This window comes from Anguilla anguilla, chromosome 5, assembly GCF_013347855.1.
Source record: "Anguilla anguilla isolate fAngAng1 chromosome 5, fAngAng1.pri, whole genome shotgun sequence".
NCBI lineage: Eukaryota > Metazoa > Chordata > Actinopteri > Anguilliformes > Anguillidae > Anguilla > Anguilla anguilla.
Window position 1 is genome coordinate 49,229,708 of NC_049205.1, and position 25,412 is coordinate 49,255,119.

The 25,412-nt window shown below is 39.7% G+C and overlaps 1 long non-coding RNA gene across 1 annotated transcript in view; it reads right to left on the minus strand.

Annotated features, from left to right (window-relative positions):
* The window catches only part of LOC118228119, a 28,526-nt gene extending 21,911 nt beyond the window's left edge, over positions 1–6,615 (minus strand). Inside the window, exons 1-2 of the long non-coding RNA XR_004765409.1 lie at positions 6,137–6,615; positions 2,741–3,003 (exon numbers count right to left, since the gene is read on the minus strand). This is a non-coding gene — a long non-coding RNA (uncharacterized LOC118228119). The remainder of the gene's footprint in view (positions 1–2,740; positions 3,004–6,136) is intronic.
* Positions 6,616–25,412: the final 18,797 nt, after the last annotated feature.

Genomic DNA, 25,412 nt, shown 5'->3' on the forward strand with positions numbered 1-25,412 from the left:
GTTATACCTTTTAAACTTAATAACAAGTGCACAGGGTGCATCTATATTTGATTGTAATTGGTTCATACATTATTACGGCTATTATGGTACTTCCCATCAATGTGAGCGCTTGATACGAGATAGATTATCTGTGATGAGCGATCACCAGTCCAGATTAAGGATGAAAGTCAATAATATGCCTCAGAATTGCTGTCCATATCGCTGAAACTTAATTTCGCTTACTTATTTCATATACTTTAAATTCTGTTTTCTGTGACAACAGGCCTGCTTTCCGTCAGTGGTCTGTTTTCGTATTCGCATTTATGTAGACAAAACGCGATTTATCTAATGGCAATACGGAATGCTGGTGCCTGCATTAGCAATATTAAGCAATCATTTCCTGACCATTGGCTCAATTTTCCCCCTAACAGCTCCTCCCTCACCACTGACCAGTGCTCGCTTTTAATGGCTGTATATAAACCGTCTCCAACCTCACCGAAGAAGAGTTCCGCCTGATCGTGGGAAAACCTTTCTCGGACTTTTCACAAATCCTGTATCCCTCATTGAATCAAACCAATTAGCCAGAACCCCGCTCCAGCCATTGAGGGACACGTCACTCTTTGAGCGCCACTGTGGGTTCTATTGCTGCAAGTAGTTTGGGGTTGAATGAAATGCGTCCCCGGTTAGAGCACTCCAAGCTGAACTATTGCAGTTGCATTCTGAGTGTGAGCTATAGGGAGCGTGAAGGGCCCACGTAAAAAAGTACTAGTGTAGGTACTCGAATCTTTCAGGCTAGTTATTAGAAACCCAACACAATACCTTAAATTGCGCTTAGGGGAAACAATTGTGAGGATTACGTTGGAGGTATAATAATATTAAAAAATCCACGAGAACTATAGACGTTTGAAGTGTTTTTCACTTGACGAGGAGTGTGTATAGTACCCTATTCCACCGAACCCACTGAATGCTTCGAAAAGCCATAGTCTTTTTAATTCCAATTAAAAAAATACCTCCACCTCTATAGTGTACCATGCATAAGCAAATAGGCCTACCCTCTTTAGAGCAGTGGTTTACACAAGCATTGTACATTGGGACTTGTAGCCTAATCCTCATGTTGCCGCTATTTATGGATGACCCCTAAACTGTCTTTCCCCACAGATGGTCAAAAATGCGTCACAATCGAGGTCAGTTTGTGTAAAATCCAGAGTTTAATTCTTTCTCCCATTTGGGACCGAACAGATCACGGGATTAACGATGAAAATTTGGATTAGTACCGCTTTTTCAAATTGAGTTCTATCAGTGCGATTAGCGCTAACGCTCACACTCGGTCTGATACTTCACGTATTATAGTCTACGCATACTTATAGGAATACACGTGTATGCATGTATGTTTTTTATGTATATATGTTCAGTCTATTGCCGTTTACACTTAGCCTATATTAATGTATGTCCAATCATGTTTTTATACTAGTTCTTCTCGACTTTGGATGACTTATATATTTATATATAAGGACACATAATCTTGAAGAAACACAGTTAAATATTCCTCTGACAGAGGGTGGGGCTAGGAATTTCATGTCAAAAAATAAATCACAACAAAACAACCGTAGAACAACTATGTTTACTATTACCATAGTAAACATACCAATTAGCGGTACTACAGTTAACATTATTTCATTCGGAAGTATTGGCAGACAGCGCGTTGGAAAGAAGCGAAAGAGCCAGTAGGTTACTTGGCACAGGAGGCGATCTGATTAATATTCAGCACCATGTTTTGGAGAGATCTGAATGGACAGCTCCCAATGTGGTCAATCTGTGGAGATTATGAGACCAGAAATAATGCACCAATCCCACTCTACTGTACTGATACTCAACTAGCCTCTGAACACATAGGCACACTAGCAGCACAGTTACATGCAAACACGTTGTACATTTGTGCGTGCTGAGAATTGGAAAGGTTGTCAGCTGTCGCAGTTTCCGAACTCAAATAACTGGCGTGATCAGAGTGGGCCACTACACCTAAATCAACTTTAGATCATTTTACAGATCAATTATAAATCAGATATTCACTTTAGAATACAATATGCTCTGAGAATACGAATACAACCCGCACGTTTCACTGATGTACACACATTTTCAAATCTGTGTGGAAATCGCTGAAATAAAAAAAATGTTATTGTACAAAAATATTAAAGCCTATAAAGTATCTTATGATTTAGTAACATCATCACTTTTCACCATAAATATGGCACACATTTTCATGTTCCACATTTATGTCAAATCATTTTAAAAGAAAAGAATACTGTGGCCTCCAAGCTAAAGAAGATACTTCCAGTGCTGTGCACGTTTGGACGTTAAGGATGTGCCCTTGTAAAATCCCACCCACACTCTTTTCAAAACCACCCCTTAATTTCTGCTCCACTTCACTTTCAACAAAGATACTCGGCTGGGCACAAAAGAAACTGCCAAAACCCATGAAAAGTGATCAAATTATCAAGAACTTGACCTTCTAGAGGGGCAAGCCGAGCCTTCATTTAAAACAAAGCTCCATATTCGTATATACATATATACATACATATATATATATGTGTGTATATATATATATATATATCGCCCGCTTCAGGACCCAAACGAGTGTACCTAGTTGAAAATGTATGCACACACACACACACACACACACACATATATATATATATATATATATATATATATATATATATATATATATATAAGCACAAAATGACGTGATTACGAAACTTACCTCTAGCTGTTGCTTTATAGCACACATAACCGCATGCTTACTGTCTGTATTTTCATGATTTTTTATTTATTTTTACATTTCTCTCCATGGTCTGTTCTTCCGTTCGCTTTGAAGTAGGTAGGTTTGGAAGTCATTTCTACTTTCGGTTATCTAGCTTTATGACGGCTGATTAACACTCATACAGCTAGATAACCAAAGATAGCAACCGACTCCCTCTCCATTTGAATTAACAGAGGATGTGAACCGCAGACTGAACCCTCCACCTGTCGTCAAAAAATGAAGAGAAAGGATAACAAATATTTAGGATTTGTTAAATGTTGAATGAATTACTTCCAACTCCGAGGTGTGCATCCGCTGCTCTTTGTACTAAGAAGTTTGAAAAGTGGGCCTTTAGTCTATAGAGCAGAGCGTTTTACTGAGCAAGAGTCATACCGGGGAGCTTATTTGCATGCAGAGCATGTGCCAGGGTATCTCGGGGGCTGGGAAAGGGCTCTCTCTCTGTCAACGTCCATTCTCATTGAAATAAACCCACGCCCGGTGACATCACCACATAAATGCCCAAAACAAGCCCCGCATTCAAATCAGAATTCACTTCCCGCCTTTTCAGTTCTTTGAGTTATCTCACATTAACATACTTTAGGCTACTTCAAAATCTGAACCCAATGATTCTGAGATTTAAAAATAAATAAATAAAAAAAATAAAAATAAAATACAGACAGACCTAAAACAAAAAAAGCATACACGGCCCTTATCATTCTTCACGTTTCTAATACTGCGATTTGTCTAAGCCAAATGATTACGCTTACACTATAGGCCAGGCTTCAACGTATCATCTGTCAACTAAATGGGCTTTCGAACATTGAACTAAAAAGTAAAAACAATGAAAAAACACAGCACAATAAACACGAAACAGCACAGACCTGGATGTCTTATAGTAGCTGAGAATTAAAACTACCCATTTACTCAATCATGTTGAAGCATGGTGCACTTCTATTTTCTGCCTGTGCAGCTAATGCAGTCACGTGTTCAGACCTCGTTCAGGTTTCACACTAAACAACCAAGCACATTATCAAATTGAAAATTTCAAAGGGCCATCCCATACCAGTACGAGAATATTAAAATCTCATGGCAATTTTTGTCTACAATATAATATGCCACTACAACCAATATAAATTAATTAGTGTGTAGTATTAATAAAATGGCATCCTGCAATTTTAATGACCTCATAACTATCAGACATATCACCAATTTATATTTGTGTACTGGAAAATATTTGCTGGTGTAATCTGCACAAATAAAGACATTTGTGTTCATTACATTTAAACCAGTGACAGCACAGGTTTGAACTCCTAGGAAACCTAACCTGTAGTGTGTCCTACGAAGGCTTTTCCCAAGTGAATGTATGTGCATTTCTGTGCTCCAAATAATAATAATAATAATAATAATAATAATAATAATAATAATAATAATAATAAAATTGCTTTTAAAATAAATTTGATTAATTTGGTGTTATGAATCTCAAACGAAGGCAACCTATATGTGCTATTGCTGTTTTATTGAAATTCTTCTTCTTCTTCTTCTTCATTATTATTATTATTAGTAGTAGTAATATTGCTGTTGTTGTTGTTCTTGATGTTGCTGTTGCTTTTAATGATACTATTAATTATTATATATTTTCACTCTCTTGAATCAAGGTAGAAGTGTAATACTACATCTTTATGACTGAAAATGAATATTAAATAGTAAAAATGTAATATTATTCTGTAATAACTTTTATTTATGCATAGTCCGTTTAAGTCCCACAGAGCTTCACAGCCGATAGAATATATTAATCACATCAAAAGGGAAATTAATTACCAAAAATACAGAAAAATTCTTGTTTGGAAGATTTTAATAAGCCACTTCGAAATTCCAATCTAGAATAACTTCATACATTTGTTTAGTTTTGCCTAACCCCCTGATGAACCCACGTTTCCCTTTCACATTACGTATGACGTCATGCTGTTTAATTAAGATAAGTTACATTTAGCCAACCTGAATTAGCCTATGCATTACAAGGTCACAGACCTTCATTGGTTGTGTAAGAGGTGTTAGTTTTAGCATCGCATCCTGATATGCAGTTGTATTCACTGATAGGTTATGCAATTAAAATGTTTAATTTTCAAAAGTTTGCTGAAAGTAATCAGAGGATGACCGAGAAACAGACCGTATCCCATATTACGAGCAGGTCTGTATTTCTCCTGAAAATCTTGAAGCATTACCACAGTGAATGACAGAGTTGGTCAACATTAGTTAGTCCAGTATTTTCATCTCATTCCTGCCTAAATTTTCTGTTTTAGCCAAGAATTCAAGTGCGTATGAGTACGTCGTGATGAAATTTAGTGTCCATATCTCATATAGGCTATGTGTCATCTCATTGTTGGATGGCAATAGATGTCGATGGCGTCTCATCTGTGCTATTCAATTGCATGTATGTTTCATTTGTATAAAACAACTCGTACGTCTAATTGTCAAAGAGCAGATACACAAATTCATGCAGTTCTTACTCAATAAGGAACGTGCTTTATTGTTAGATAAAATGCCTTCATTCTTGAACTGTCTGGCAAACAAATATTTATAATGAAAGCTCTGTGACTGACTGAAAATTCTGTAAGCTATTGCAAAGCTATTTAAAACAGTCTAATTTAATACAGATTTTATGAATAGATTACTGAGAAGTAACTGGATTGAGGCATCCTAACATTCAACTGAACTTTGAAACATCATAAACGTTAAGTTTTATACCAAAGACGTGGACGAGAAGATCTCTTCTGGTCTAATTCTTAAATACTTATTTCTTTCATATGAGGCATATATTTATTTACGTCAATAGTGGATTCTGTACAAAAACGACAAAAGCATCTCCCACGGGGTTCTTTGGGACTGTACACGCTTCACTTCTCCTATTAGAAGTGTTTGGGGAAGTGATTAACATTCCTTTTCTCTTCAGTTCTTGGACTTGACCGTGGAATTGAGACTCCGACAAAGCAGACGGAATATAGAATGGAAAGACCGCGAGCTATTGAGCGTGGCCTTCGCTACTGCTTCGGGGTCAACTAAGAGCTATGGTCGAGAGCACCACGAACAGGGCCAGTGATTTGCAGACATGAAAGGTTTCGCATAACGGCAATGGTTTATTTTTGTACTAGCTTATTTACAAAATACGTATAGCGTCATATATGTCATAAACTTTGCAAGACAACTAAATTCCATTGACCTATTTCTAAACAAACTCTAAATGTAGGCTATACCATTATTTGGCAAGCGACATTCTGTAGGCAATAGATAGGTGCGTGTGTAGCCTACTGCACACAAACACGTCAAAATTATATAAATCAGCAAATAAAAGGTCCTTACTTTTCATTTTGAGGAAAAGAGTATTCCTTATTGTCATCCAAAACACACGAGGCAGTCATCCGTGCTCGGATAATTATAAAAGATTCCAGTGTGGTAAACACTGACATCGTTGGAAATGTGTTCAAATGCTCCAGATCAATCTGGGGAAATCTGAAATGAGCACCAAACCAATTTCAGGAACGTTTTCGGCGACAACACACGGGCAAGGCAAGGCAATGATTTTTTAAGGTGATGTCAGTTGTCATTCCTGCAACGTCTGTGTCCAGTGGTCCATGTTTTACAGGCATTTTATTTCCAAGATGGGGAAATCTTGCTTTTAAGAGCTGCTCCTGTACTTCTGTAATCAGAAATTCTGTTTTCTCATAACCCATGTCTTGTTTTGTCACCTTAGCGCTACTTTCAACATATCTTCCCTGATTACGTTTTCGTTGTCTTTCTCTCGGTCCATCCGTCGCTTTCGCTATCCTCCAAGCCTCTAGTTTCTCTCCAAGAGCTTCCTCTGACAGCTCTCGCCTGCAGTGACGTCATTTTAGCAGCAGGCTCCTGAGTGACCAATCACAGGCACGTGGGGGGAGAAAAGAGTTGCGCGTGTGTATATGTTTGTGTGCGCGCGCTTTCGTGTGTATGCTTGGTGTGTGGCGTGTCCGTGTGCGCGCGTGCGTGGAAGATGGTAAACCAACAAGAATGAGTCTCCGTACCTCATTCATTTACAAGCACATTAATTAACACGCGGACATCGTCATTAATAGGTCATTGCACAACATATATAGCCCAGCCTACCAATGGCATTAAAATCAAGCTATACTAGGCCTAATTTAAAATGTTGTTGGTCAGATAACATTCGTGCAGTCTTTTGGAACACCAAAGCACACCAGTAATTTTAGAAGGCTTAATACCGGAAAATAAACGATACAGACAAAGCTCCTTCTTCCATGTTCTTTTGTAAATATACATGATTTAATGATCAAGACCGCATTTTACCAGATAATTATGCCAGTTCTAGACTATATAAAAGAAAGGTATGCAGTTCACAAAGAAAGAACCATTGTCTTAAATCATATTCTAGCTCAAAATGTGTAGGCCTGGGTGAAGCTCTCTCTCTCTCTCTCTCTCTCTCTCTCCCTCTCTCTCTCTCTCTCCCCTCTTCTCTCTCTCTTACACACACACACGCGCGAGCACACATGGCGTTGAAACCATCTACTTAAACGGTGTGTGTATTTTGCAGAACTTAAATGATTTTCACGCACATACATGAATTTCAGAAATTAATTTTATGCCGCTGAGTTTAACTGATAACGACAAACCAAATATTACAAGGGACATTTGAAATAGCTGATGGAACGCAGAGTGAAGGAAGATACAGCCGCAAAAAAGACACTCTTTAATATTTTAATTTAAAAATAGTTGGACTGAAGGTCGCTGGGGTGACGAACGATTGAAAATTGGTAGCACGCAGATCTATTCGTCGAAAGGTTTTACAATAGCATATCAAGTGAACTCTGTAGAAAATCAAGATTCGGCATATGTTTTCTTCTGAAAAGCTGGTCTCTCGTCAGTAACATCTTTCGATTCCTGGACGAATAAACCAACCGGTAGAGGTTCATTAATACTTTCATATAACAGTTAGTATAAGGCGCGTGTGTGTGCGCTCCAGAGAAATACAAAACCTCTAATCACATTTGATTTCTTTACTGAATGCACTGTATCTTACAGACCATTTAACAAACTCAGCTGATTTATGTTGCTATCAAGAATTAAAATATGTGCATGCCGCATGCGATTTGTTAGTTTCCTTTTACATGTTCTACCGTTTATTTGATCCCTATAACAGCAATAATGAATTCCCGGCTTCCAGACTTTGGGGTGTTCTTGAGAATGGTTCCCCACGTTTCCTATTGAATTACATCTGCTCCATTGACGCTGAAATAAAGACGCCAAGCCAACTTTCAGCCTCAACATTTCTCACCAAGCTCTAAAGGAAAAAAACGTGTCTTTCACTGTTTGTCTTTATTCCTCAATACTGTCACACAGTCAACGAACGTGTCCTGAAATTTAAGTACATTCAAATTCTTGGTTCGGGTCACAGTGAAGCACCGTTCGTTCACTTGAAGCAACAAGGCGCATTGTTGCGCCCTTTTGCAATAAACTTGAGGCTGCAAGGTTACACTTCGAGTTATTGTGAAACAATCCTTTCCAAGGAAAAATTAAAAATTAAAAGGTTAAAATGGACTATTCTTTGCAATTGCTAAATGTGCAGTTTTATATGGCAATATGGCATTAGGATACTGCCACTCAGTTGATTTCTTTAGTTTACAAATTACCAGACTCATAAAAAGAGTTCGCACGAACATTTTTAACAGTTATAAAAATTACTGTCCTTACATTTTTGGAGACGAAATTGCCGTGTTTGTCACTAATAACAGCACCCCAATCAAGTATTTGAAAATTCAAATAATTATCATAAACCAGTAACTTACCAGGACAAACGACGTTCGTTAGAATGAACATTTCCAATACTGCAAATCAAACAGGTTTGTCCCACTGATATTTCACCCCTCGTTTACGTATTTCTGCTCTCTCCACACTCCCACCCTTAACAGCTAAGTAGCCTATCTGGAGTTAATGGTAGAGGTCCTTCTCTAGAAAAACCCAGTGGTCTTTGAGGATGATCTAGTATGAGAATTACAAGGAGGTTTCGTTTACGGGGAAAAGGCCTATGAGATGTGGCGTTTGGACATAACTGCCCACGTAGGACGATACGTCACCTACAAAACGCGCTTTAACCTCCCCCATAAAATGAAAACCTTGGCGTGTCTCACATTAGTAAACTCAGATGAATGATTTTGCATCGATGACCCCAATCTATAAGTTTCATATTCAGTTTTGATGACATCAACCTTTGCCAATGTCACGCTTTTGAATCTTTTCATTTATTTATTTATTATTATTGTACTTGTTCATGTTACAGTTGATTAAGCATATAAAACGATTGACTGATCACAATGCATTTCATTATTTAGCTCGTGACTAAAATTTGGTTAAATAGCCTACTTTCACGTAACATGTAATTTCATTGAACATTAGGACTGATGGCTTGAATTCAGACAGTAGAATTTAATTTTGGATTTACGTAGCACCATTTCAAGCTTGAATATTTCAAAAATAAAATGTTTTTGGCTTATGGCTTATAACACATACGCACGCACGCACGCACACACACACACACACACACACACAAGCGCACATCTTTCTATAGCACAACCTTTAGCTTTTCATTTTACAGTTATCAACGTAAGTATTCACATTTTAATGAGATATGCATTTTGTTTAGACAGGTATTATGTGATCATGCTATTATAATTTCGACTAAATGATGATAATTCCAAATGTATGCTTCCAACACGTGCGTGCCCCCACCCAAGCACGCACGCGCACTCCTCAGTAGACGAAATATTTAGAGTTAGGAAAAATGTAGCTAAAAAGAGCAGCGGCCATTTCATCGACAATGGGACCGTTGTTTTTAATTACAAAAACAATTATTATTATTACTATTATTATTATTATTATTAACAGTGTCAATAATAATAATAATAATAATACGTTTCCTTTTATTTTTAATAATTGTTGTGGTAGCACTAAGTAACTAAAGTTAATGAAATAAAAAAAAATCAAGTTAATTTTAATTACTAAAAGATAACAGGATACTTCTTATGGAAGTGTGTAAGTGTAATTCAGGACATCAGGATTCAAGGGACAGAGGGCACAGCAAAGGCTAATAAAGATTGAGCCAGCCCTTGACCTATGCCCCTTTGGTTTTGTTATTTGTATTATTAAGTGCTTGTTTTCAATGAGAGTCCAGTCTCTCAATTTGGATGAGGTTATTTAAGGTTAAATTAAGTGCTTGTGTTTCTATTGTTGGACATATTACAAGCCTGTTAACTGGCTGCCCAAACCAACAGGACCATCCTTGTTTGTTTCTTAGTTTACAGATTGTGAAAGAATTTACAGCTAAATAAAGTCTAACCATCTGCTTAAACATGGACCGCAAAAAAAATGTTTTAAACAATTTTCTTTCCAAGAATGCTGGGCAGATTTCAGCTGTGAGTTTTTGTGCCTGGCCTACATATGTTGAGTAAATAATTTTTAGAGGCAGAAATGAAAAAGAATAATGGATCAAATTTTTAAGTAATTACTTGAAATAAACTTTAATTGATGATCTTCCCCAAAAGAAAAATAACTCAGTAGAAAATATTTTATCTTTGATACATGTTATAAATGATCGGTCACGATATTCAAATATTTCATAAGAAAACCTCAAAATTGTGAAATTATACAACATACATCAGGCACTACGACTATGAAACGAATACACAGGCCTACCTTTGACAATACTGACCCCTAGCGATTAATATTTTCCCTGTTGTTTGGTTCTATTTTTAAACCAGTTTCCAATTAAAACCCCCAATGTATGTACAGTTGTTCACTTGATATGTAGGCACTGCATACATCATAGGTGATAATATATGCTAAAATATGCATTCCTTTAAACTTAGACCAAGTTGCTAAAACTCCCAAATGCTGTCTATCATTTTTCTGTCAAACATTTGTTTCTTGAATGTGCCCTTAAAAACCTTACAAATAGACGCAAAATAAGAACACAGCCTCCAAACCACACCCTGTTATGTAATTACAAGTCTACCATGGTACCACTGTAATTGGTTGTCTTAAAAAGATGGCATTCATAATTTTGGGAAAGTCTGAACATGCATAACAGGTCAAAAAATACCTTCTGCGCACGTTTTGATTACACAAACTATACGTATTCTAACAAATAATAAAACATGGTAATCTTACATAAGGATGAGACCTTTCATTTCGATGGCAAATAGTCCCTTCGTCGCTATCAGTTTGTTGCAGTAAACGAATGGGTAAGAAACAGACAAACCCAATATAACATGCAACAATCATAACTGTTAAAAAGGCCACTGTGAACGGAATTATAATAGTCTGACATAAAGACTTCACCTTCACAATATATATATATATATATATATATATATATATATATATATATATATATTCCAAAATTGAAGTAGTCTATATGTGTCCATCTACCCAATTTCAGTCTGATGTCTGCTCAAGTAACCATCTTTTCAACGTATGAAAATGCATAATAATGTTTGACAATTTATTTATTTGGTCTAGGCGATATAAACATAGTTGAAATATACAACCACAACATTTTGTATCACAATTATTTAGTAATTATGTGGAATTATTTATTAATTTATTAAATCAATTGATTAATACATCTTATAGCCTGCCACGCTGTCTGTGCAACTTTTTTCAGTCAGAAAAAATTACACAACTCGCCCCAACCCCATTAAAACTGAATATTCACTTGACAAATTCGTTTACAGTGGGGTACTATAAATGGAGGTATATAATGATGGTCATCTCACACTGAAGCCAATTGAATTGAAACAACAGAAACTTGGCTTTAAGGACTTTAGTCGGTACGATTATAAAAAAAAAAAGTTAACTAAACGTCTTAGAACAACATTAGGCAAAAAATTACAACATTTATTGTGTGTACTTAATTACAATTATAAAATGCGCATCAGAATGTAAATTCTGATTATAGTAGATAACGTCAAAATTTATCGGTTAAAATAAAAATGTACTGTTTAAATTTTTTAGCATATATCAACTGTTCACAAAGAGGAAATTCAATTTTACAGCTTGCTAGATTAAAATTAGTAAAAAATAAATCAAGACAGTGTGCAACATCATCTTACATTGGTTACTATAAATGTGCTTGCCGCTGATTGTTGACCAAGAGCTCGTCTCCACGATTCCTAAACTTAATTCGATTAACTGGCTCAAATAAGTAGACAATGGCAATAAAACATCAGAAGCATAACAACTATAATGCTAAGTATCGGTATGTATTTTTAATTTTTAAATATGCGCTAAAATGTTAATCTTATCATTTATGCTGCCGTTTTTCGTTTATAGCCAGAGAAGTATAGTTTTATATATTTTAAAAAGTCAATGTTTGTTTGGACGATTCTTTTAAACTGAGCCTATAGATTATTACGTAATTTTTGACAAAATTTCAAGTTCTTTAAATCATTCCTGTTTTGTCACATTATAATAGTTATTGATAATGGATTAAGAATCTTTCTCTCACATAGCCTAACACTGCATCATATAGTCTCTGGAAGTGTACCACAGTTGACGCCTCAGTGTAGTGAAGAAGCAGGTCTTCTGTCATTATGTCTAAATCTTTGAGATGTCATAAACAGATGTGAAGCAGAGGTAGAAGTGCACACGACTCACGAGGCAACAATCAAACAGGCATTCGTCTTGTTTCACTCTGTGTTAAATAAGTACAGGCCTCCAAGGTGGAAGGTAGAATTTAACTCCTTATCACCACAACATATTAAATAAATTGGTTGTGTAGCCTGCGTAGCGTCACAATAATGTTTTATTCAACACTTAAACACAGAATACGGCATATAGGCATTATAAACCGGACACAATTACTCAACTTTTTAGATTATAGAAGTGTGCAATGTACAATTGCAATATAATGCAAATTTAGAACCACGCTAGGAATTCATATAGGCCTACATATATTTACTGTTACTGGTATACATTTCCAACGTTTCAAGGTCGGTTTTATAAACCTAAGCGTCATGTTTAAGCATCTACATACAGGTTGCATCGCACAGTTCGTATTGCTTAATTAGGGCAAAGCGTTACCAAGCAATCTCGGCACTTCATGATAGCCTCTTGCATTGATTTGACGTGACCATATAGCCCCACCGAAATTCCAATCGATGAACAAAATGCCTGCACTGAAGAATTGTTGTGAAACTTTTTCTTACATTTAGATGTATTCATTTGACAGACGCTCTTTTCCATAGGAACTTATACAACTTACAGTTTTTACATGCAATCAACTTATGCAAGTGGATACTGGATGCACTTTTCATCGATTCTTGTCACTGCAGGCCACGTAGGAGGAAATGTTTCAAGGCTGAACAGGGGAAAGTTATTGCTCTCGAATGTGGGAGGACAGGCTCAATGAGTTGGCTTTACTTTGGGAGCAGACACATTGAAGTGTCAACTGAGAAGCTAGCCTACTGAACATATGCAAAAGATGTGAAGGCTAGGCTTGGTTTTGTGCGGTAGGAAACAATTTTCTTTATGATTATTCTATTTCTGTAGCACATTAGAGTGGGGACTTTGTGGTAATAATGTTCAGTGCGTCCCAAACCCCCACCCCCCGCCCCCCGGTGAGGCCCCCTGAAATGAATTCCTGGGTACGTCACTGCCTGTCAGAACGTTTTGCCAGCAAAATCTATATAACATTCATGCAAGATTTGTCAGCCAACTCAGATACTATGAAAGTGTGCTTGCTGACATTTACTATTCTACCGTAATTAGACTTAGAAAACAGAGGCTATAGTCCCACAATGTTTATTCTATATGATTTAGCTGCTGTACAGATGAGAATACTAAAGTTTGTTCATCATTTTTTATTTTATTTTTTTGCCATGGAAGGTAACATTTGTGTCATTATCATATATAGATGTGGCAATTATTTTCCTTCTGGCTAAAACTCTGTGGTCTGAGAGTGAGTTTAATGCCTTTCAGTTGAAGTCATTCGATTCAGGGATAATCTTAATAAATAGCAGCCATTTTTTCCAGAATTTCTACACTGACATCTCAGACTCCCACACTCTGCGTTGCGATTGTCCACGCTATAGAACCAGCGTCCCAGGAGACATGTGAATACTGAACCTATGTTTTGTTCCGCATAAATTGCACAAGACTGCTTTCAGCACGTTGTCATTATTAAACTGCCATCTTATTTTTCATAAGCGGGATGGTTAAATCGTCTACCAAGTTTAAAAAGTCAGCTTTAAGGAGACACTCCAACAGCGGTAAACGGTTACTGTGACCACAAATAAAACGCCCGTAATTCAGGGAAACCTGGCTCCTACTGTAGTGTGATCAGCCTGAAAAAAGCGCATACGGCATATTAATAGTCCATGATTTTTATATATTAAAATGCTATTAGCCAAATAATAGGCCTATAATATACACTTAATGTAAAAGGTGGGCTGGTCGTGTGCAAAGTCAAGATTTTAATCTTTATCTGAATTTATAGGATATAGCCTATAAGATAAAGGGCAAAAATACACTGCATTCATAATCATCATGCCACATTATGTTTCGTCCAAACCGCCACATTTCATTTCAATCACATTTGATAAAACTGTGTTCAATATAATATATTCAACAGTAAAAATAAATATATAAATGATAATTAAAAAACAAAAAGCAAAGCAATGTTGTTAAATGTCAAATGCATTTAGACATTAACGCTGTGTTCTTGTATTACAGTAGTCGCCTAACGCCATTGATTTTGAAGAAGAAAAATAAAAGAAATCAGTTATTAAAAAAATAAATTCAAAGACAACCCCATTGTGAAACACAAATTCTAGAAGACTAAAGCCAGCATTCTGTGTCAGATTTTTATATAAAAAACTGTATGAATAGAAGAAAAGCCCTTTTCGGCTGGCTCGGCGTTTTCTGATCTTCTACTGCCACCTATTGATTTGTGGTGGTAGCCTAACTGCAGTCAATATGTGCATGAACTCATTTTAGGGAAAATGAAATTCGGTCCTTTAGTATTACGGCTTGCCTTAATATTGCATAGCATACCACCGAACCGAACACTTCATTAAAACAAAAATTAAAGGTGAGTGTAATCAAGGGGCCAAGTGGATATTCTCCTTGTTAAGGTATTTAGTTTACTTAAATTCAAAGGCAGTCCCTTTAAGGCAAACCGGGACAGTGGTGATTTGTAATTAATAGTTTTTACTTATTGAGTCCACTCTTTCCGTGGTTCTCATAAAAATAATCTACGCGTTATTTGTGGAACACACAACGCGTACGTAGACCTATAAATTAATTAGACGACTCTGAAGCCAAACTGAAAGGTTTTAGACAGAAGTACTGGGAAGCAATCATATGAGTAACAAGATTGCTTTTCACTCTCACAGAATATTATTTTGTGAAATAATAAGCCCTCCATTCAAGGAATTCTATGACATCATTTTGCAGTATCTCGTTGCAGTTTAGCGTTGCAAACAGGAAGTCGCACTTTTTTCCATTTGGACATGGAAAATTAAGTGCAACGCATTCAAATAAAAGTGCAATAGCGCCACCCTGAGGAAATAAAATATTTTGCCGAGCTACGAAAGAGAACGTTTTTCCATTGGACAAGGTCATTAACGTTTAACTCCCAGAATATTTGTTGTGAGTAACAATACTTAAATTTACAATTTCAATACATTTTGTATTTCCGAAAGGATATTTAGGCCTACATTTGATTTGTATCAATTATGTTAATGTGTCTTAAAATCACAAAACCTCAGTGTACTTATTTTATCAGACAAAAAAAATATGCGGAAATTGTATTTGTTTGCTGTACCGTTGGCATTTATTTGTATCACTGTAGTAGCCTACATGCAGCAATTGCTTGAAAAAAAAACAAATAGTAGCGAGGTGAACTGCTTCGATATTTTCATCAATGCTGAAATTCTGGATGCAATTTAGATTCATCTCTTATTATTGGCTTCACCCGGATGAGTGAAGCCAGGTCGTCGTGCCACGCCTCCATTCTGTAGGCCTATGGTAGGGCTAGGCCTACTAGCGCAGGACTCTCAGAATTTTAATCTCCGACTGTTGTTTTCGGAGTCAACCCTGGCTGCTGAAATGTACTACCTGCGCATGAGGCATTCAAACTGCTATGCACAGCCCCTCGGTCATTAGACCTTGCGTAGACGTAGGCTATGCAGTAAAGTGACGTATTTCGCGGTCTATGCGCAGATTTGGAAATAGTCAACAGTCACATTTACACACAGAACAATGCGAAGAATATATTCAACAAGACTGTGTGTTTAGGCCACTCTGATGCTAATTCAGCACAGCTATATACAAAAAAACTGGCTTTACTGAAGAATGCAGCTCGCTCACCACTATTCTAGATATTCGAATGCAATATCCAAAGAAAGGAATGTGTTCATGGATGTCGGTAGGTAGCAGGCCTACTATAATTTTAAGGAAATAATTGAACCATTAGATACGCTTAATGGGGGGCAATATCACGACGAGTGTTCCGAAATGTCAGCCTTAGCCGTTTGAATCATCATACGAGGTGGCTGATGGTAAAACACTATATGGTCACTATGACAGTTGACTATCACTGAGTTTTGGAATCCTGTTTGGAACCCGGTTGTCTAATTCTATCAGATCCGCATTAAGGGCTTACAAAGTTGGGGGGGAAATAGCATTTCAATGTTTTTTAAAATAAATTAAATGACATTTCGGCACTTCCGGTTTTCTGTGTTCCTATTTGAGTTGCAGCATTGACATGGTCATTGTTGAAAATACAATGCAATTTATTGATACAATTGAAATTATCAGTCAAGTATATGGGGAACAGATAAAGATTCACTTCCTATCCCATTTCTCAGGCATGAAAATTATGAAGAGGGGGAAATATTGTGACATTACACTCATATAGGGACTTTTAATGGTATGATTTTGTATGTTTTTGTGTAGTTATTACATGAAATAACCACACAAAAACATTACTATTTTCTCCTTCTCTCATTTGTTTTTCTGCTTGTGTGAAAGTGAGTGGGAGTGGTGGAGTGTAATGAATGGATCAGTGAGATGGCAGGTCTGAACTGCAGGGGAGGTCAGTTGGCGTGGGAGTGATGTCATCACCAGGTCTGCTTTGCTGCACTGCCTTTGGCTGGATGACTGCACAGGGACGGAAGAGTCAGGGGAACTGATCTGCACAGCCGCACCTTCAACGCTGTGGGCACCAGCCGTGAGCGAGCCACGGATCTTCGGTGACCTTCACATCTGCAGCCCTGGGGAACTCTGTGTTGATCACCTGTTTATGCATTTTAACAATGGGTCTGGAATAGACTGAGGCTACAAACAATGCTAATCCGGATGCACACCCCCCATCACAACACTGTCGATAGAACACTTTGATAGCATGGATCTAGGCTAGGTGCATTTTCAAATCAGAAACATTCTGGCAGTTACAGTGAGGCGAAGCACATGCTGTAAATTAAAAGATACCACTTACCAGAGGCTAGTTACAGAGCTGGGTCTTCAGGTTGTTTGGGAGGGGAACAGCAGCATGTCCCTTGAGTCGGTCTTCGGGATCCAGAGGCTGTTCCTCCAAATAAGCGAACCTTAGAAAGCAATACAATTACAAATACATTATAAATGCAAGAGTGCCCTTTGCTGAAAGTCCTACAGATCAATTTAATTTTGAATACCAGCAGGGGGCAGTGTGGTGCTAGCAGTGTGAAAGGCTGCCGTTTCTCTCAGAAACTGGGGTGGTGCATTTTTTACATTACATTACATTACAGGCATTTGGCAGATGCTCTTATCCAGAGCGACGTACAACAAAGTGTATAACCATAACCAGGAACAAGTATGACGAAACCCCTAGAGAGAAGTACCGGTCCAAGTGCAGAGAACAACCGCATAGTTCAACTTGGACCCTGATGGTTAAACTGATTAACACTAACAACGAGAACGGCAACAACGCAATCTATGGAAAAAATACAAGTAGTTGTTAAGACAGTTAATGCACCTAAGTCACCTACGAAACAGCTGCCTAGTTACAACCCTAGGTTTAGTCATTTACAGGGGGGAAGGGAGGGATGGGGAGAGGTGCAGCCTGAAGAGGTGAGTCTTCAGTCGTCGTTTGAAATTGGTCAGTGTCTCAGCTGTTCTGACCTCCACAGGGAGGTCATTCTACCATCGTGGGGCCAGAACAGACAGGAGACGTGTTCTGGAAGTGCAGGTGCGAAGAGGGGGAGGTGCTAGGCGTCCTGAGGTAGCAGAACGGAGGGATCTGGCTGGCATGTAGGGTTTGAATATCTTGTGGAGGTATGCTGGGGCTGATCCCTTGACTGCCTGGTATGCTAGGACCAATGTTTTGAATTTGATGCGAGCTATAACAGGCAGCCAGTGGAGGGTAGTGAGCAGGGGAGTTACGTGGGAGTGTCTGGGGAGGTTGAAGACCAGACGAGCCGCAGCATTCTGAATGAGTTGCAGGGGTCTGGTGGCAGATGCCGGTAGTCCAGCCAGAAGAGAGTTGCAGTAGTCCAGGCGGGATAGAACCATTGCTTGGACCAGGAGCTGGGTTGAGTAGGTGGTGAGAAAGGGGCGGATTCTGCGGATGTTGTACAGGAAATATCTGCATGCCCGGGTTACTGCTGCAATGTTGTTGGAGAGGGACAGCCTGTTGGCGCAGGGTGATGATGTCACTACGGTGTCCCCTAGGGAAATGGAAAAGTCGAGGAGGGGAGAGGATAGAGCAGGAATAAAGATTAGCTCCGTCTTTCCCGGGTTGAGCTTGGTGGTGATTGTCCATCCAGCTCTGAATGTCCCTCAGGCAAGCGGAGATGCGGGCAGGGACCTGTGTGTCCGATGGGGAGAAGGAGAGAAAGAGTTGCGTGTCGTCGGCATAGGAGTGATAGGACAAGCCATGGGCAGATATTACAGGGCCAAGGGATCTGGTGTACAAGGAGAAGAGAAGGGGACCGAGGACTGAGCCCTGGGGAACTCCGGTGGTGAGGGGACGGGGTGGTGATACCTTACCCGCCCAGGCAACCTGGAAGGAACGGTCAGAGAGGTAAGACTCAATCCAGTCAAGGACTGTGCCGTGGATCCCTGTTGCTGCCAGGGAGGACAGGAGGATAGAGTGGTCCACAGTGTCAAATGCAGCGGAGAGGTCTAGAAGAATCAGGACAGAGGAGAGGGAGGCTGCTCGTGCGGCATGGAGTGACTCACTGACCGAGAGGAGTGCAGTCTCGGTCGAGTGGTCAGGCCTGAAGCCAGACTGGTGGGGATCAAGCAGGTTGTTCTCAGAGAAGAAAGCAGAGAGCTGGTTAGATGCAGCACGTTCAAGTGTTTTGGATAGGAAAGGGAGGAGAGATACCGGGCGGTAGTTCTGAATGACTGAAGGATCTAGTGTGGGTTTCTTCAGGAGCGGGGTGATGTGGGCCCTCTTGAAGGATGAGGGGAAACATCCAGAAGATAGGGAGGAGTTCACGAGGGAGGTGACAAATGGGAGGATGTCTGGTGTGATTGCTTGAAGGAGAGATGAGGGGATAGGGACGAGGGCGCAGGTGGTAGGGCGGTGAGTGAGCAGAAGGTGGGAGACTTCAGTGTCTGAGAGGAGAGAAAATGTGGAGAAACGGGGCGGAGGACGCAGAGGGGGCGGAGGGGGCAAAGGAGCTGCAGATGTCTGCAATCTTTTCGTCAAAGAATGCTGCAAAGTCATCTGCAGTGAAGGAAGACTGGGGTGGAGGAGGTGGCACGCTGAGGAGAGAAGAGAAAATAGAGAAAAGTTGACGAGGGTTAGAAATGGAGTTATGAATTTTGGTTTGGTAGAATTTTGCCTTAGCGGCAGTGACAGCAGAAGAGAACTCTGTCAGGAGAGACTGATAGGCTGAGAGGTCAGATGGGTCCCTGGATTTGGCCCACTTCCTTTCAGCAGCGCGGAGGGTGGCCCTGGAGGTGCGTAGGATGTCAGACATCCATGGACTGGGAGGGGATGAACGTGCTGGCCTAGGGACGAAGGGGCATAGGGAGTCGAGTGCTGAGGAGAGAGATGAAGTTAGGGTGGAGGATGCAGAGTTAGTGGGGAGCTTGGAAAATGATTGAAGAGGGGGGAGGGAAGCAGTCACTCTGGGAGCAAGAGAAGAGGGTGATAGGGAGCGGAGGTTACGGCGGACAGTGACAGTGGGGATGGGAGGGGGAGAGGGAGGATGTGGAGAGAGGGGGAGGGAGAAGGAGATGAAATGATGGTCAGACGTATGCAGGGGGGTAACCGTAAGATTGGAGCTGGAGCAGGTCCTCAGGAAGATCAGGTCTAGGAGGTTGCCTGCCTTGTGGGTTGGAGGAGAGTGTTGTAGGGAGAGGTCAAAGGAGTGGAGTAGTTTTGGGATACTGCGTTTGGGATACTGCGGAGGGCAGTGCTTGTGGGTGGGGGCGGGTGGTGGGGGAGAGCAGCAGAGATGTTCAGTTGGACGAGGAGCGTTGCCTGCCCAGGCAAGCCTTGTACCTTGAGCTTCCGCAGGGCCCTGGAACCTGGGGCCATGTAGGCTGAGGTGAGGAGGAAAACTTGAGGTTTAGCATCAAACAGACCCAGAACACATTCACGCAGGGAGCTTTAAGATCTGAATTAAAAACACTGCAAGGCAGGTTCCAGAAATGTAATTCCTCAATTCTATTGTGGGACTTCTCCAAGCACATAAAAAATTCCTCAAACTACATGATTCTCACTCAATGTCTGAGAAAGCAACATTATTTCTATCATCTCTGTGTATGCACATCAATTATTCAGCTATAGAAAAAACAGAAAGCTCATAAAATGGGTCTAGGGGGCTTTAGAACCTGGACAAGTTGGCCAGACAATTTTATATTGTAGAAAGTGGTGTAGCAATAAATAAAAAGCTAGGTGAGCTATAAGAAGTCAGAGGAAGAGTAATTAAAATAACTTTCACTCAAAGACGTGCAAGAAAGCCAACTGACTAAAGCCCAATGGTTGGAAGTTATTAAATACTGTAAGCAGCCTGATAGAAACTATTTTATCCTTTATGTTATGAAATAAGGGTGGCACGGTGGTGCAGTGGGTAGCACTGTCACCTCACAGCAAGAAGGTCCTGGGTCCAGATATGCAGGTAGGCTAATTTGGGACTCTAAATTGCCCATAGGTATGAGTGTGTGAGTGAATGGTATGTGTGCCCTGTGGCCTGTCAAGGGTGTATTCCTGCCTCTTGCCCAATGCATGCTGGGATAGGCTGCAGCACCCCCTGTGACCCTGCCCAGGATAAGCGGGGGTAGATAATGAATGGATGGATGGATGTTATCAAGTAAAACTCATTGAGATTCATTATCTCAGTTTTGGGTTATATAGGTAGAAGGAAACAATACATTTGTCTGAAGACGCATTACACAAATAAAATATTTGTACAGCAGAGATATCAATATAGGCACAATCATATTCATGTAAAGCTATAGCTAATAGAAGATGATCAAGATTTTATACGGATTTTCAATACTCCTCATCATTTAAACCAGTACATCTAATTTATTCAATTTATGTAACATAATCTACAACCATGGTGCATAATAACTGCAATTCCCAAATTATGAACAAGGATGTGGTGTTTTAAAGAAAGTATTTCTAAATATAAATATGAGCCGGGTCTTGCTTTCAATTTGCTAGTAAGGTTACCAATGCAATTTTTCCAACTTTTCATCTGACCATAATTTCAGGCCCCAAACGCTCTCAATCCGTATTCCACAGAGTAGAAAGGTTAAAATTAATAGGCAACTATGAAAAATAGGTGCAAATGGTAGTTCCTGTGGCACACTGAATTCTGTATATGTTTTTTCAAATTGAATACTAAATGTTTATTTACATGACATTGTGCAACCAGGTGTGGTTGACTATTATCTGAGAAAAGGGGGCCAGAGAACAAACTCCGGACACCAGAAAAGAAAGAAATGAATAAATACAAAACATTGCATTCACCACTCTTACTCCTCATCATTATTATTTCAGAACTTGAAATGGCCAACATATTGAAAAGTTCTCAATTGCAAGAAATATTGAAAAACAGCTAGATACTGTGCTGTAGGTATATCACCATACTCATCTCATTTGTTGACGTCAATAAGATTTTGGGCAATTAATCTCCTCTGCTAACACCTGAAAATTGGGGGTGTAATGTATAACTGTGTAATTGAGGCAGTAATTGACGTGGCAGTGATGACAAAACACATCAGAAATGAATAATCCACAAAAAGCAATAAAATGCCATTTGCAAAATTAGGCACTCCTGATAATCATGTGCACAACAATTAAAGAAGCACACAATATAACAGCATTTCTGCATCATCCTGCACATATTATATGAGTAATGCAACATCCATCAGTATCATTAATTCCATTATTGACTTTTTGGCTATTTTGAAAGTCATCATGAGCCACATAGGAAGCTCCCAAGAGACACTTGTGACTCCCATGCTACTGTTGGGGATCACTCCAGTACACTCTACAACTTCATACAAATAAAAATCACTCATTTGGAACATTGCCTGGGGTTTCAGTCAGATGACCACTTGGAGGCCCTGGATTCGATGTGCTTGGTATTGAGAACTACCACTTCCATATCACTTTCCAGTCAGAGTATAACACATAACGTGAACAATTTGATTATTAGAAATGACTGTATTAGAAATCTGACTGTATTGCCTTTCAAGTCTTCTTCATTATTAGTGGCAAGATGTGAACTTCTGCATTTGCCAGATATTCAGAAACAGTGGTTGGTTTTCTTTTCTATGCCTGTGCACTGAACCATGCTGTCATTTCAAATGGAACCTCAACTCTCTGAAGACAGTAATCTCTTTCAACATTCAGACAAACAGAGCTGGATCTGCAACTTCTCCTTCAGGCTGTCAGTCAAAATATGGAGCATTGTGTAGTTCTGGCAGGCCACGAGAGTCAAGCGCTCCGGCTGAATCAGCTGATGGCTCAGCTGAGTGATGTTCGCCTATCAAAGTACATTCACTAACAGGGCGGTCTACTTAAACAGCCTCCCTCTACTCATTCGGCTGCTCCTCCTGCATGCAAGCGCTGCACGTTGCTTCGTAAATCCCCTCCACCACCCCAGCTCCATCTCCATGCGTCAAGAATTTGCATTTCTCCATTCCTATGTGTTAAGAATACGTATTGATCCATCCCTATGTGTTAAGAAATTGCATTGCTCCATCCCTATGTGTTAAGAACTTGCTTTGCTGCTGGATCTGTTCTGTGTGTACCCCTCTAGGGGGGTTTGGCTGCTGGCCTCCCGGCCTTATCCACGCGGGCTGCGTGGTTGGCGGGAGAGCTCCAGAACAGAGCCATACCGCCAAACATAACTGTATTGCCTTTATTGTCAATAAAGTTCTACTTTGATGACAGTGGTCCTGACAGAAGTTAGATACTGGTACTGGTTCCTGCACTGAAAGCAGCCGGCCTCTCAGCATCCACCCAGTCCACCAGGTCCAAGCCATTCTCTACCTCAGACATGAAAACACGGATCAATACACAATTACTATTGATTTCTCCAGATGACACATCAACAGAGGTTTCCTGTCTGGACCTGAGGGGTTTCATACTCAGTAGTTGGAGGTGCAGCCTCGGTAGTGACAATGATGTAACGAGATCTATCCCCCACCTCCGCATCCTTTACTGGAAGATCATCAGGCTACCTGGGGACATGCAATAGGAGGAAGTAGAGATATTGCTGTGATAACAGTCAATGCTCGGTTGATATCTCACTACTCACAGAGGATGTCGTTGACTTTACTGACTGTGCTGTGGCAGAGGACATTTATGCTAAGAAAGGGCCATAAAAAGCAACAGATCTTCAAAGTACGGATAAACATACACAAGCAGCCAATCAATGGGTATCGTGACTGTCTACTCATTCACCAGTCACACCTTGAAAGTGAACAGCCACCTTGCTTCTGTCAAGATCCACACATTAATCACATACAATCTTCACGAAAACATGCATGATTCGGAAATAGCACACACGCACTACTACTTTTATCATAGGGAACCCTGTTATGGCACTGCTCTAGTGTTGATTGAGGCCAGCAGACCTGTAGGGTGTTGCACAATTGGCCATCACGTTGGCTGGGATGACTCAATTATGCCACAGTGACTCTTATCCAGCCTATTGGGCACCTGCAAACTTAACTGTCGAGCTGCACATGAAGCGCCTCCTTTGACTCATGTCTGTGTGAGCCTGACTTGTGAACTGTGGTGGGATAAGAAACAATGGCTGACAGACATCACATTCTTAGGAGGAAAGCATACGTTTATCTGCTCTCCTGAATCGACGACGGAGATTGGGATGAGCCCTCGAAGCGCAAGCATGGCTGGGCATCCGTTTGACAGAGCTGGTTTGCAAAGGGTTTATGATAGCAGGCCATAGAAAAAGTTGATCTCTTCAGCTGTAAAATTTGTTGCAATGGTAAATTATGCTTTCAAGAGTCCATTAGAAACAAAAGCCAGTATTTCAAAATACTTAAATGTTACCTGCAGTACAATTTGTGGTAGGTATGAACAAAGACAATCATTATTACACAGACATATGAATATGCATATTGAATGTGAAGGGTCTGCAACTCAGGCAAGTGGGGTAAAGGAAAACTAATTTGACTAAGGATCAGAACATTCTAGTGTTGATTGCTAGCAGGCTCACAGAATTATTTGATTATTATTACTATGGGAATCACTACCAATGAGGGCGATCATTTCTCTCTTCTTCTGAAAAACGATTCATTCAAAACCTGCAACTAAAAAGCAAGGTTTAAAGGTTTATATTTTAAGGTTTATAAAGTTTCAAAGTGCAAATAATTTATGACATATAAAACTGAATATGAAACATTATAATTTTCATTACTGTGCACTATTGCACTATTTAATTTCTACAATAATAATGTTTGGACTTTCAATTAAGTGGATGCTCATTTAAGTGCACAAAAATGTTAAATAGAAATAATGGAGTTTTACATTCTGAGACATTTAAATGACGATATCATCTATCAATTCAAGTGATCATATCAAGAGAAACTGCTATATTTTAAATTCAAAAACATGGTCAACCCAGTAACTTTTTCAAGTGCTTTAAATTAATCTCAAAAACTAATAACAACCAAAGTTTTTAATTTATTTATAAAGATACAATATTACATAGTGTAAAAAGTGAGACTACTTAGTAGAAAATGTCATTAATTACATCACTGAAATCATGAAATGTATATGCACAGGGGTTATAGAGTGGAATGAAAAAACTATGGTAGTCATTTCCTTTAAGCAAAATGCGCATCGGAGCGTATTCTGCAGATGAGCACACTGGGTTGTTTATTCACACCGGATTTTTCCGCACGTCAATGATGGCCGTGTTGGTGACCAGGGGCCCGGTGTTCAGGCTGGACCTGCGCAGGTCCCGGCGCGGTTTGGCGAGGGGCAGGGGAGGGGGGCCCCCCCAGTGTCCCGGGGCGATGGCGGACTGGAGGACGCGGTTCGCCGGGAGCTCGCTGGCCGCCCTCTGCCGCAGCTCCTCCATGCCGTGCTGGTCCTCGCTGGGGAGGGAGG